This window comes from Hyla sarda, chromosome 4 (genome assembly GCF_029499605.1).
Source record: "Hyla sarda isolate aHylSar1 chromosome 4, aHylSar1.hap1, whole genome shotgun sequence".
NCBI lineage: Eukaryota > Metazoa > Chordata > Amphibia > Anura > Hylidae > Hyla > Hyla sarda.
In genome coordinates this window covers 181,661,149-181,676,873 of record NC_079192.1, presented here as the reverse complement: position 1 = coordinate 181,676,873, position 15,725 = coordinate 181,661,149, and the positions used below count along the sequence as shown (strand labels likewise).

At 41.9% G+C, this 15,725-nt stretch overlaps 1 protein-coding gene across 5 annotated transcripts in view; it reads left to right on the top strand.

Annotated features, from left to right (window-relative positions):
• Positions 1–898: 898 nt before the first annotated feature.
• Positions 899–15,725, top strand: part of LOC130368784 (TRPM8 channel-associated factor homolog) — a 64,033-nt gene continuing 49,206 nt past the window's right edge. For 3 of the 5 annotated variants that reach the window (XR_008892568.1, XM_056572998.1, XM_056572994.1), the window contains exon 1: positions 899–1,019. The gene's annotated coding sequence lies outside the window, so the exon portion shown is untranslated. Of the gene's footprint in view, positions 1,020–12,403; positions 12,519–13,796; positions 14,105–15,725 lie in introns of those variants that run through there. The other 2 variants (XM_056572996.1, XM_056572997.1) reach the window with 2 other exon arrangements.

The following is a 15,725-nucleotide window of genomic DNA, read 5'->3' as shown; positions in this document are numbered from 1 at the left end:
TTTTTTTTAAATGATGCAGTAGGGATGTAAAAAAAATTTTGGGAATAAAATCTATATTTTTTAGAACAAAATTTTTATTAATTTCAGGGACAAATTAATGTCATCGGGCAGGGACATAAAAATGTAGCCGGCAATATTAAAAATGGATAAAGGGTCCATGTAATTTTAAAAGAATATATATATTTTTTTAATAATTTTGTGAAACTTTTTATTAATAATGTATTTTAATTATGTGTTTTATAAAGTGTGTATAATTTCAACTACTGTTCAACTTTATTCTGTATATTTCCAACATTATTTAGGTACTACTACTACTCCCAGCATTGAACCGACTGTTCCATGCTGGGAGCTGTAGTACCTGCACTAAGAGACAGATCGACGTGGGTGTCACTCCTGACACCCATTGCGATCATCCTTTATAATCTGGAGAAGCGGGCAGCACACTGCACCTCTCCGCTCCCCTGCCCTGTACTGTACTTGGCTGTGATGTGAAACTCTCTTCACATCACAGATTCATATATGCCACTTAGAGCGGTGATTGGCTTGCACCATCCGGCCAATCACAACTCTCTGTGGCATATATGAATCTGTGATGTGAAGAGAACTTCAAATCAACAGCCCGGTACAGTGCTGGGCAGTGTCGGGCAGGCAGGGCTGGTGCAAGGATTTTTACCGCTCTAGGCGATAGCCCCTAGCTCTGCCCATTATCTCTGCCCTTTGACCTGCCCCTTTTCCAACTCTCTACCTATTTAATGATTTTTGCTGTAAGCTATCAAGACATGCAGGGATGTGTAATTCTGCACTGAACTCAAACTAGTAAGCTCTCCATTTATCGAAAAACTACAAGTTCCAGCATGCTCTGACAGTTAGAGGCTGTCTGTTGCTGTCAGGGCATGCTGGGAGTTGTAGTTTTGCAACAATCGCAGAGCCCCAGGTTAGAGATCTACATTGAAAATACCATCCCAACGGATAAATGAAACAGGAGACAAAGGAGCCACTTATGAGCTCGCACTACAGAGGTGAGCCCCTGTACAGTTTTACATTATCAAATTCACATATCTTCTAACGCTGGGTTCACATATATCAGGGTCAGGCATAGTTTCCCGCAGGCCTGCACCAGGGGGAAAGTGATGATAGAACTGATCCATTTCATTTGAATAGGACAGTTCATATTCGTCCAGCGTCTCAATTTTGACGCCGCATGGTTGGACATGCAAGAGGGCACCGGACAGGGGAACGCAGCTTGCTGCCCCGAAACAATGGACGCCGGATGCCATACAACTGATGACAAGTTATCATCAGTCATGGCATCAGCTGAGTCGGATCTAGGCTGAGTTCACCTAGGTCGGATGCCGTACATATATGAACCCAGTCTTAGAGTACGTTCACACATACAGGATCCTGCGCAGATTTGTTGCGCAGGATTTCTAACTGCCGATTAAAAGATTCAGTCATTTAGTTTACATTGAAATCTGCAACAGAAAATCCTGTGCATCAAATCTGCGTATGTGTGAACGTACCCTTACAGTGGGTCACCCAGGATGAGCAACCCATGGCATCCCAACTCTTCCTGCTGAGAATAATGAATACATTCCATGGGTCACGTGCAGTGTGTCTGGCTTTCACACAAGTAGAAAAAGGTATTATGTTTCAAACTCAGTGTGTTTCTTGCTACAAGTTTCAAACAAAATTTGCTCACATGTGTGGTGCGCCACGGGGGTGCGATGTGAGGTGTATGGGGCAGATGTTGTAGTCCAGGGGCAAATGATGCTAACCCCTAAATGTTCGTGACACCAAGGCGTGGTTTTACCCAAACGATAGCACTGCTAGTCCTAGTTAGGTAGGGCAAATAAGAGTTCAAGGCCAGGTCAAGGTTAACGGTAGCTTTACTGAGATAGACAGATGGTACAGTCTTTACAGCTAGGCCAGGATCCCAGAGAGGTGACCAGTAACACAAGGGACCTCGCAGCTTGCTGGGACTTGCAGTGACTTTGACAGACTTTAGGACAGCCACGCTGACTATAATAGACTTGACTTGACTGAAGATAGTGACAGCAGACAAAGATGACTTGACTTACTGACTTGTGGCTGTAATTTAGGCTTGAGGCCTCCAGATGTGCTGGACACTGGCTCTGAGACATCTGACTTTAACATGTCACAACTATTATCATGTGTCCAATAACCATGTGACCATACACATAATATACAATTATAGGGGTACAGGGCTGGTGAGCCCTGGGGACGTGCAGGCACTCAAGCTGATAGGACTGTGAGATGCATATCCCGTACAGGGACATCACAACCCCCCCCCCCCCCGACTTAACTAATGTCGCCCTCGACGTCCATTCTGGAAACCTTTGAGGAGCGAAACAGCAGTGGGGCCAATGTAGTCCTGAAGCATTGTATCTAACGTCCATTTCCAGGCTGTCTGTTGTCAAGAACTGATAATACAATAGAGTCTCCGTATAAATGTCCATACATGCTCTGGTAGATTTTGTATTAATGGAGAATAAGGATTACTGGAGAACAAGGATTATGTATAATAATAACAACATACCTATGACTATGGTATAACACTACTTATGGACTATGACTATGTATATCATAACATTAGACTATGGCTATGCATGCGATGACATTTGACTATGCATAATAACACTTTATACATGACTAAGACATAACACTGGCGGATTGGGTTGCCGGAGGCTTTCTGCCCAATGCCTTGGCTACTGGAGTCCCTTGGCATTACACACTTCTCCCAAGAACACTAGTTACTTTTATGCTAGACATTTTCTTATGCTAGACATTTTTATTAGATAACACTTGACATTTTGTTACCTTTGACTTTTTGTTACGTGCTTTTGTGGGTAATAGGAATACCTTCTGGCCAGCAAAGTATCCTGAGCACGAGGACACAAGAAATATCACATTTGATATTTTAGACATAGGACATTTTTATGGACTGTTTGGTTGTGAGTGTAACAGTCCTACTGTACATGAAACGTGTGTGTTGCTTCTCCCGATTAGTTCAGGACAACCCCTACAAGAAAACTACCAGGCATCAGAGAATATGGTACACTATGACTTTTCGGTGTACAACAAATTATATACATTTTATTACACTGCAACAATTATAGTGCAGGACCGCAAAAATTTTCCTTGTGCATAACGGTGAGCAAAATATATTACTATGGCATATTTACACAGATGTCCATGTATTGCTCAGTAGTCCAGATACACTATAGAGTTCCGGTTCCTGAGAATCATGGAAACTTTCTTGTCAAATTTGTCAGGCACTGTGCTTAAACAATTAATCAATATAGATAGCAGGTTTGGAACGAGTGCCACGTCCGCAGAGAGGAGGTGATTGGCCACATGCGGTTTTCAAAAGGGAAGCCTTTTGGATTTTAATGCTAGATTCCCGTTACCCAAAAGGATTAAATTCCCACAATGACCTGTCTTATTTCTATTGAAGATAGCATTAGACCATACATTGTCAACTCCAGATAAAAATGTTTTATTGGTTGTAAAGTTTTCAAAATGTTTTGCTATTTTTCTCCCTTTCTTCTTGTTTCTACTTTTGTGCATTAATTATTTTTTTCTGTGGATAATGGTTTTATGAAAAACTATGTACTGCAATTGTACAAGGAAATATAGGAAGGGGTTAAGGTTGGTGATTTTTTGTTTGTTCCTAGAACCTCCCAGGAAGTGATGGCGGATGCCGAACTTCCAGGTGAATATCCTATTATCAATACACATGGTCAGACGTAGTATATAAGGAGACAGTTGGCAGTCCTTTTTGTGTCATGACTAAGGACTCACTGGTGAGTTGGCTACAATTTTTCTTATGACTGTGTTCACTGTGCTTAAACGTTGCTGTAGAAACCTTTAACAACAAAAATTGTGCTTGCACACAGAAGACAGTTAGTCATACGACCAAGTCTGGTGAAATTACTGTACACAAGTACTAAAATAGAACATTTTCACATAGGTACTCTTCCACTATGTGAGTGAATGAAGCTTTAGTTTGCTGACACCGGTGGCAGTGTGCCTTCCTTGAAAGTGCAGGGGAGCGGAGAGGTGTACTTATCAGATGCTGTATGCCCTGGAGGAAGTTGTATAGTTATTTTCTGTCTGACCACAGTGCTCTCTGCTGACACCTCTGTCCGTGTCAGGAACAAATGCCCCATAGCAAACCTCTCCTGCTCTGGACAGTTCCTGACATGGGCAGAGGTGTCAGCAGAGAGCACTGTGGTCAGACAGAAAATAAATTCAAAAAGAAAATAACTTCCTCTGTAGTATACAGCAGCTGATAAGTACTGGAAGTCATTTACAAATCTGTTTAACTTTCTGCCACCAGTTAACTATAAAAAAAAAATTTCCACTGGAGTACCCCTTTAAGGAGGGTATATTTCGTTCATTTAACGAATTTCAAGTGGATTTTCAACTTAGTCACCATGCTTTTTTTTTGTATTATGCTAAGACATGCCTTCTCTGCCCAACAGAAATTGTTTTCAATGCAGTTTGTTAGGGATTGAGCTTTGAATTTGCAGTCTCAGGGTTTTATCTCTCAACTATAAAAGTTATTACTTAGCAGATTTCACTGTAATGAAATACAGGGTTTACCAGACTCCAGCTTTTCTCCACAGAATAGGGCTTGATCAGGAATCTTTATTGTCAACAGTATTCTTCTCAGGAAGGGGCTGAGCTCCTCCACATGTTGCAGAGCTGTCCCAATATCCAGGAATGCTGGGCGTCTGTACTAACAATCATTGATTCTACTTTTGCTTTAACTATTCCTAAAGTCCCTAAAATATATATCCTTGGATGTACCAGGTGGATCGCCTACTGTATATATGGATAAGGTAGAGGTTGTGCAAAAGCAATATATGTACAATGGAATTACTGGGTTAGGTTTCAACAAATATGGTCACAATGGCTGGAAAGGGCCTGAGGAGTGGAGATATTCTAAGATGGTCTCTGATTGTGAATTATATCTACATAAGTGGGTTTGTACCTATGTATGTACCCGTATGTTTATGTGCGTTTTTTTAGGTATATGTATTTGTCCATATATGTATTTTTTTTTTCAGTAGCAGCGCATATTGAGGTTGTGGGTAGGCTTTGGGGTGGAAATATGTAATTTTTATGTGCATAAAACAGTAATCTATGTCTGATTCTAAGATATGAGATGTGCTGTGTGTTATTCTGTGTATTCCTAATTGCAATAATAAAAAAATTAGAAACTAAAAAGAATATATATGATTAAGAGGGAATTTATGAATTACACAGTACAATCCTTGGGCAATGTTGTAAGAAAATCACATTATAATGTATTAGTTCTTGAGCACTATTGCATTTCAAGGCCATATTTCAGTGGTGTCCAAACTGTGGACCTCCATATGTTTCAAAACTACAACTCCTAGCATGCCCGGATAGTTTTGCAACAGCTGGAGGATCACAGTTTGGAGATCACTGGCATATTTGGTACATTTTTCACCCTCACCCTGTTTTAACCTAGACAAGTACAAAAATAATACTATTTTGGAAACCTATAAAAAGCACAAATGGTACTGTAGTGAGGGTGTGATGAGGGCAGATGGAATTACCCTAGGGCCAGATGGTATTAACCCCTTGTATTTGTGATGCCAGGGCGTGGTTTAACATCTTCACCACCTGAAGGTATACCACTGGATTCCTGCGCTAGGCACGGGGGGCAAATAATGACTCTGATGCCAAGTTACGGAACAACGGCAGATTTACTGAGTTAGACAGGTGTAACAGTCTTAACAGCTTAGCCAGGCTCAAGGAGGTGACCAGTGACTTCAGAGACCTCATGGTTCGCTGGGAGTTGTAGTGGACTTGAACAATTTGATGCAGGGCCATGCTGACTTGACACAGATTTATCTTGACTGACTTGACTGGGACTGACTAGAAAGACTTCACCCAGTTTGTAGTTTACCAGGTTTTGATGTTCACCTGTGGGGTAGTGGACTTTTGGCTGCGTGGCTGCGTAATAGGCTTCAGGACACTAGACACTCTCTCCAGACTTGACCTCACTGTACTCAGCAAAAACTCAAAGAGACTTAGAGACTGAACTAGCTCCACCCAGGATTTATATGGGGAGACTCTGAAGGGATCCCATTGGTCACCCTGTAGGTCACATGGTCACAAGTACCTTTCTTGGTTACAACACATGACAACAGTATTTAAAAGGTACATAACACTATATACACTTTACATTGATTATCATAGGCATTTAACACTATTTATGGAACATAGGTACAGGGGGGGCCCAGGGGTCACTGAATAAAGTCCGCCTGACAGGGCAGCAAGGTACAGGGTGCAACTCCCGTACTGGGCGACCACAAACTTGCCCTCTTAACAACAGCCGTCCTGGCACCCAGTCCTGGAGAGCGGATGAGCATGAAATGGCCACTGAGGCCTAGCAGCAACAGTAGATACAGTTCCTGGGGCATTTTGAGACAATGTCCTTCAAAGGGCTGGTGAACAGATAAACTGGGGAAGAGTCTATGTGGCATTGCAATTAACGTCCTTACATGCTACAATGTGTGAGGGTATTAATAACTGGGATTATGAGATATAAACGTGAAATCTTTTTGGTCTTGCAACTGCATACTTAGCAGATATTTGGTTCGGATCGGGTTGCTTTCTACCCGAATGCCTGTGCTAATGGGACCCTTCGGCTATAGCTACTTCTCCCCATAACAGTAAATACACATTTTTTTTTCCATTTTGACAACACATTAGAATGTTACATATATGCACAGTAGCTCTGTCACTGTATGTGTTACTTACACCTCCAGGAGAACTCTCTGGGCACAAGAGCACCCTGTACATGATGGACAGGAAAATAATTAGACATTAGACATTTGTTACAACTTTTGATGACTATTATGGACTGAATGTTTAGACTGGTTAGCTACAGTCCTAACTAGTTATATGACATTTGACTATTTAGATACATAAGATGCTATGTACATCACTGACACAGAGGCTGCTCGCAGCATATAGAGGAAGACTTGGTTGATACGCACATAGAGCCCATTTCCCTGAGGATGGTTCGAAGTTTCTTGCAGTCATGGAATTGACATGATTCTTGGAAGAGTTGGGCCTCAAAGGCTGTTCCACGGTCAGTTAAGACAGACTTAGGACATCCAAGGGTTTGCACCCATTTAGAGTAGAACATCTGGGCCTCTGTCTTGGCTGTGAGATCTTTGACAGGAATGACAACCCACTTGGAGTAATGATCCACCATGGTGAGAGCATAGGTATACCCGGACCAGGTAGGAGACAATTTCACATTGTCTGGCGCGACCAACTGGTTGGGTCTGTCACTCTGGATGGAGTGGAGGGGTGCTGTTGTGTCCTTGCGCACATTCTTGGTGATGTTACAGACAGAACATTCACTGCACCATTTCTCAATGTCACTCCGCATTCCAATCCAGTAGAATCTTCGCCTGACAGTAACTTTGGTCTTGTGGACTCCAAAGTGTCCTGACTGGTCATTATATGCGTTGAGGGCCATCGCCGCATCTCTTCGGGGAACCAATCTGATGAAGCTGATCACCAGAGACCGGATCCAAAGAATTTCAGTACAACAGTCCTTTGTGTACAAACAGTTTCTTCCTCTGTCGCCACAAACGTTTCAACTCATAGTCACACCCGGCGTAGATGGGTTGGTACCTTTTTAGCCATAAGGTAGTCCAACAGATTCCCCATACAGTATGTATGTATATATATATATATATATATATATATATATATATATAATTTGATATTAAAATAAACTTTTTATACATTTATTCTGATTATTCATATTGGACTCATTCTATCTACTATTTTACTATATACCTTTGGGGCGATGGTTTGTATTATATATTTTTATATAATTTATATATTTAATATATATATTGTAGACGTATTGGGGTTGTAGGTAACACCAGCTACCTTTTGTATATCTTTTTGTCTACACATACACAAACCATCATCCCCAGAAAAGGGATAATTTTTATGTCTTTTAATACAAGAGCTATTTCTTCTTCAGTCTTCACTATTTTAGAATGCCAATTCTGTTACTACTCCCAAAAAAGGGATAATTTTTGGCACGCTGGAAAAATCCATGCCTTCTTCTTCACTTGCTAGACTAAGAACCTGTTCCTACTCCCAAAAAAGGGATAATTTTTGAACGCTTGGAATAATCCATGCTGTCTCCTTTACTTGCTAGACTAGCAACCTGTTACTACTACCAAAAAAGGGATAATTTTTGGAATGCATGGAAAAATCCATGTTGGCTCCTTCACTTGCTAGACTAAAAACCTGTTACTAAAATAGGGATACTTTTTGGAATGCTGGCATAAAGCCACGTCGTCTTCCCATGTATCCGTGTGCATATATGCATCTTCTAACAACCAGGCATACTTTATGCCAGTTTATTTAGGTGTGAATAGGCCTAAAAATGGGCGAGCTGTAATAGTTACCATGGGTAACTGCAAGTCGCCTCAAGTTGGTATAACAGGTTCACCCATGTGCTTTCATTTTCTTGTGACAGTGATAACACATACAGAAAATCTGTCCATTCTTGGCAGTCACTCGCTATACATTATTAATGACTTTTCGTTCATGGCAAAAAGAATGGCCCACAGAGCACACAAATAGAGGAAACCAAGAAAAAAGAAGGTGTACAGTAAATTGGTACAGTCAATTTATGTACAACTAGGCTTTTGTGGACACAAGGACTGCTGCTGTCTCAGTGGCCATGTGTAGAGATGAGTGAATCAATTTGGACAAATTTGAAATCGTTCCGAATTTCTTGAAATTTCCATTCTGACCAACTCAATTCAAAATAACAAATTTCTTCATTCATTCCATTTTGTTATTAGGCTAAGGCTAAGATTCCACTGAGTTTTTGCAGTAAAAAAATGTATTTAACAAAATTTTTATTTTCTACAACAAAATTTGAATACATTTTTATACAGGGACCAATTTATATGGGCGGCAGGGACCTAAAAATGTATCCAACAATAATAAAAATTTAGAAAGGGGCCATTTAAACGTAGCAATAATATATTTTTTAGAATTATTTTTGCCAAACTTTTTATTATTAATGTATTTTAATAATGTGTTCAATAAAGTGTGTGTTTTAACTTTTTTCAAATTTAGTAGTAGTGCTATTCCCCCATGGAACAGACTGTTCCATGATGGGAGTAGTAGTACTTGTACTAATAGACAGATCGCCCCGGGGTCTGACACCTGTTGCGATCCTCCTATATAATGTATAGATGTGGGTGGTTGGCCACTCTTCTGCGCGATCCTGCACTATGTTCTGCAATGTGAATTTCTTCACATCACAGATTCACATTTCCCGCAGAGAGCTGTGATTGCCCAGATGGTTCCAGCCAATCACAACTCTCTGCGGGAAATATGAATAATCGGTATATATACCAAAAACAGGCTCAGCACTCCAAAAAACAGTGTGATTTAATATCTCATGTCAGCATTACAACGTTTCAACTCCTCCTGGAGCCATTTTCAAGCATCATGCTTGAAAATGGCTCCAGGAGGAGTTGAAACGTTGTAATGCTGACATGAGATATTAAATCACACTGTTTTTTTGAGTGCTGCGCCTGTTTTTGGTTTCTGTCTATGGAGGACTTTGATCGAGTCTTTTTTTTGGACGCTGGCACCACCATTGTTTGCTGGACTAGATAAGTAGTGCTGCATTATTTTGGGACTATATATATACATATATATATATATGTCAGTGCAGGGGCCATAGAAGAGCAGTCACCCGCATCTATACATTATACAGGAGGATCGCAATGGGTGTCAGAAATGATACTTGGGGCGATCTTTCCTCAAAGTACAACTGTCATGGATTTTAACCCCCATAAACTAGCCCTAGGATGACAAAGTTGTAAAAATTACAGTTCAATCATACCTTTTGCTGCATTCTAGCAGCTTTAATCAGGTTAAAAAAAAATACTTTTTTATTAAAGTCAGCATCAGTTGGATACCCCTGTATGTCAGCGCTGGGACCACTGTGTGAATGACACACAGGTCCCAGCGCATAGACCCCTTATTCTTATTATATGCGGGTGGCGCATAAACAGTGCCCGTTCTCCTGTGCCCAGCAGTGATTCGATGTGGGCGGCCACAGCATGCGCTCGGTCCCTAAGGCGCTATACACGGCATAATGCAATAGCAGAATAAGCCGGCCACCCATTCTCCTGTCTTCCTAGAGTGCACAGAGGTGATGCGATGTGCATGGCCAGCTCATTCTGCTACTGCATTATGCTGCCCATCGGGAACGAGCGCTTGCTGTGAGAGCTGGCTGCCCACATTGCATCACCACTGTGCACTAGAAAACTCGCCACCCACTTATAAGAACAAGGGGCACCGCTGTGCACTAGAAAACTCGCCACCCACTTATAAGAACAAGGGGCCTATGTGCTGGAATCTGTTTGTCAATCACACAGCGGTCCCATCGCTGACATACAGGGGATATCCGACTGTTGCTGACTTTCATAAAAATCATAGACCCCTTATTCTTATTATATGCGGGTGGCTCATAAACAGTGCCCGTTCTCCTGTGCCCAGCAGTGATTCGATGCGGGCGGCCACAGCATGCGCTCGGTCCCTAAGGCGCTATACACGGCATAATGCAGTAGCAGAATAAGCCGGCCAGCCACTCTCCTGTCTTCCTAGAGTGCACAGAGGTGATGCGATGTGCATGGCCAGCTCATTCTGCTACAGCATTATGCTGCCCATGGGGAGCGAGCGCTTGCTGTGAGAGCTGGCTGCCCACATTGCATCACCACTGTGCACTAGAAAACTCGCCACCCACTTATAAGAACAAGGGGCCTATGTGCTGGAATCTGTTTGTCAATCACACAGCGGTCCCATCGCTGACATACAGGGGATATCCGACTGTTGCTGACTTTAATAAAAATCATTTTTTAGCCCAATTAAAGCTTCCAGAAAGCAGCAAAAGGTATGCTTGAACTGTAATTTCTAACAACTTTGCCATCCTGGGGCTAGTTTATAGGGGTTAAAATCTGTGACAGTTGCGCTTTAACTTCAGGTACTACTGCTCCCAACATGAAGCACACTCAGCTCCATGCTGGGAGCTGTAGTACCTGCATTAATGGACAGATCGCAACATATGCCAGAAGTGACACCCGCTGTGATCTGTCTATTAATTCAGGTACTACAGCACCCAGCATGGAGCTGAGTGTGCTCCATGTTGGGAGCAGTAGTACCTGCAGTAAAGGAAAGATCACAGCGGGTGTCACTCCTGACACCCACTGCGATCGCCCTGTATGAGTATAGATGACGGGCATGGCCGCTCTTCTCTGGTCCCCTGCATTGCCATATATATATATATATATATATATATACCTATTATTCATATTTCCCGCAGAAAGTGGTGATTAGCTGGAACCATCTGGCCAATCACAGCTCTCTGCGGGAAATATAAATCTGTGATGTAAAGAACTTCACATGGCCGAACGTGCAGGATTGTGCTGAAGAGTGTCCGGCTGGCTGAATCTATACATTATATAGGAGGATCGCAACGGGTGTCAGACCCCGGGGTGATCTGTCTATTAGTACAGGTACTGCGTCTCCCATCATGGAACAGTCTGTTCCATGCTGGGAGTAGTAGTAATACCTGAAAAATAAAGAAAATAAAGGGAAAAAAGTTAAAAACACACACACACTTTTTCAAAAAATTCAGCGAATCAGCCGAATCAAATTTTTAAAAAATTGGCTCATCTCTAGCCATGTGATTTGTCGTTTTCAGCATATAGATAAACAGTTGTCCTGTACCATTTTAGTAAATGCAGAATCAAAGCAATGCCATGCTTTCCTGTAGAAAGATAACTTTTTGCAATAAATTTGATTTATTTACTACATCTACTAATACAATATATTACATGTATTCCTTTTTTTTAGGAGGCTTAAAAAACCCTTTAAATCAAGTTCACGTTTTCCCCAGTTGTTTTCTATTTGCACTAGCTGACTTATATTACAAAAATAATTACTTAGTAATCTTTGTTACTGATGTCTTATATATATATATATATATATATATATATATATATATATGTATATATATCCTTATTGTAAAGGAAGTCATCTCTCCATGCATTGATTTCCTACAGAATTTTTGGTGGGCGGGGCTTGTTCTTATACAAATGTAAAAGAAAAATATAGAAACACAGCCACACATCCACAATTTGTATTTTGATCTACTTGCTTCTCAGCATAATTTTTAAAACAGGTTGTTAGTATACATTTTGATCAAAAAGTACAAGCCCACTCGCCTCGTCAAGGCAACACCAAACCCATAGGGGGAATGACCCAGTGGCCAGGCAGCATGAAGCAATTTGGACAAGCAAAGCTTCCCTACTTGCTGTGACAGATGCCAGTGGTGCAGCAAACCATGTAAAATAAATTCTACTATAAAATACCAATTGCCATGTCAGGTTAATGAAGTAAGTTATACACACATGCCCCCTGAAATGAGTGAGAATACACTATGTGCCCCTAATATTAATTATAATACACAATGGGGGAGATTTATCGAACTGTGTGAGAGAAAAAGTGAAGTGATTTCCCCCTCAGCAACCAATCACAGCTCAGCTTTCACTTTACCACAGCTTGTTAGATGAGCTGTGATTGGCCACTGTGGGGAAGTCACTCCACTTTTTCTCTCACACAGTTTGATAAATCTCCCCCAATGTGTCCCTGATTTTCATTATAACACTAATCATACTCTGTGATATTTACATTCCATTCTCCTCATATTGCTTATATTACACACCATTTTATACACCATGGTGTGCCAACCAGGCATCTTTGGCTTTTTACTTCTGCAGCCGACCCTCAGCCTCTGTTCTACAATTTATACATAGAACAAATTGAACAAATAACAGGGGCACTCTATTAGGGCTGGGCAGTATGGCCAAATATGTGTGTCACAGTATTTTTGTAATTTATGGTGGTTCCACGGTTTATAACGGTATTCCCCCCCCCCCCCCCCCAAAAAAAATTTTATTATCAGCCCAGCGCTGTCCCCATCGGGGTAGTACTCACGTCACCCGCAAGCGCTGCCTCCTCGTCCTGTTTGTTGCGGCCGCCGGTGCTGACACTCTCTATACTGTGCGGTATCCCTATGCCCAGGCTGCAAAAGGTAAACAAAATAAACTAACGCATGTTCCGACGTCGGCCTTAAGCTGGGAACGTGATCGTCGGACAGCCGTCAGCCTATGACCGGCTGCAGCAATGTTCTGCCTCGGCCAGTGATAGGCTGAGCCCACTGTCATGTAAGAAGCAGGCTTCTTACATGACAGTGCACTCAACCTATCACCGGCCGAGGCGGAACATCTCTGCGGCCGTTGATAGGCTAACAGCTCTCCGACGTTCCATTCCCTGGGAAGCAAGTCCGGACCGACGGGGAAGGTGAGTTAAAGTTTATTTTGTTTACCTTTTGCAGCCCGGGCATAGGGATACAGTATAGAGCAGTGGTTTGCAATCTGCAGACCTCCAGATGTTGCAAAACTACAACTCCCAGCATGTCCGGACAGCCAACGGCTGTCCGGGCATGCTGGGAGTTGTAGTTTTGCAACATCTGGAGGTTGAAGACCACTGGTATAGAGTGCCAACGCCGGTGGCAGCAACAAGCAGGAGGACCAGGAGGGCAGTGCTTGCGGGTGACATATGTGAGTAGTAGCGCTGGGCTGATAATTAATTGGGGGAACAGCGCTCGCGGGTCACATATGATTAGTTCCCCGATGTAGGGACAGTGCAGCGCTGGGCTGATAATTCATTCATTCCCGAGGGGGAGGGGCCAAACCGGTATTGCGTTATGGGTTAAAATTCATATTGTGCAGCACAAAAATTTTGGTATTCGGTATGAACCGGTATACCGCCCAGCCCTACGCTCTATGTGCCGTTACCAGCAGATAGCATAGACAATAATCAAACTCCGCTTCAATGGTTATTCTACGAGCAGATTTATTACAATCAATGCAGACAACACGTTTTGAGATATAACCACAACCTGATGAAGAGAGAGACTGTATGTCGAAACGCATTGTTTACATTAATTATAAGAAATTGTTTTACCTGTCTGTATATCAGTCTTAGTCATTTCATACAGTTTTGGCCAGTGTGCAGCAATATCCATTTTACACATCATGTCCCTGAGGCTATGTTCACATTACAGAATTTCTGCATGGAATTCTGCATGAATTTATAGCCAATACACTTCAATGGGATTCTGCTGTCACATTGTCACAGCAGAATTTCTCCTGCAGAATTTCCACTGCAGGAATTCCATTGAAGTGAATAGGCAATTCATTTCTGCAGAATTTTCATACAGAATTTCCATGCAGAAATTCTGCTGTGTGAACATAGCCTAATATTTATCCTAATACACACGGTGCCCCCAGAAAGGCATGACCCCTGAAATTAATTATAATACATACCATTGCACCTGATATCAATTGGAATGTATACTGTGCCCCCTGATATTTGTTATAGTACCATCTATACCCCTGATATCTACTATGCCCTTAATAGTAATTATAATACGCACTGTGCCTTCTAATATTAAACATATATAAACATGATATTAATTAACTCCTTGGGGACGGAGTCCATTATAACCCTAAGGACGGGAGCATATTTTGCAATTCTGACCACTGTCACTTTAAGCATTAAAGGGGTACTCCGGTGCTTCCACATCTTATCCCCTATCCAAAGGATAGGGGATAAGATGCCTGATCGCGGGAGTCCCGCAGCTGGGGACGCCTGGGATCATGCACGGGGCACCCCGTTTGTAATCAGTCCCCGGAGCGTGTTCGCTCCGGGACTGATTACCGGCGACCACAGGGCCGGCGGCGTGTGAAGTCACGCCTCCGCCCCGTGTGACGTCACGCTCCTCCTCCTCCCGTAAGCTTGCTTTGAGGGGCGAAGTCAGGACTGATTACAAAAGGGGTGCCCCGTGCATGATCCCGGGCGTCCCCAGCTGTGTGACTCCCGCGATCAGGCATCTTATCCCCTATCCTTTGCATAGGGGATAAGATGTGTAAGCACAGGAGTACCCCTTTAATAACTCTGGGATGCTTTTAATTTTCATTCTGATTCCGAGATTGTTTTTTTGTGACATATTCTACTTTATGTTAGCGGTAAATTTTTGTCGATACTTGTATAATTTCTTGGTGAAAAATTCCAAAATTTGATGAAAAAATTGAAAATTTAGCATTTTTCTAACTTTGAAGCTCTCTGCTTGTAAGGAAAACAGACATTCCAAATAAATGATATATTGATTCACATATACAATATGTCTACTTTATGTTTGCATCATAAAGTTGACATGTTTTTACTTTAGAAGACCTCAGAGGGCTTCAAAGTTCAGAAGCAATTTTCCAATTTTTCACAACATTTTCTAAATCGGAATTTTTCAGGGACCAGTTCAGTTTTGAAGTGGATTTGAAGGGTCTTCATATTATAAATACCCCATAAATTACCCCATTATAAAAACTGCACCCCTCAAAGTATTCAAAATGACATTCAGAAAGTTTGTTAACCCTTTAGGTGTTTCACAGGAATAGCAGCAAAGTGAAGGAGAAAATTCAAAATCTTCATTTTTTACACTTGCATGTTCTTGTAGACCCAGTTTTAGAAATTTTACAAGG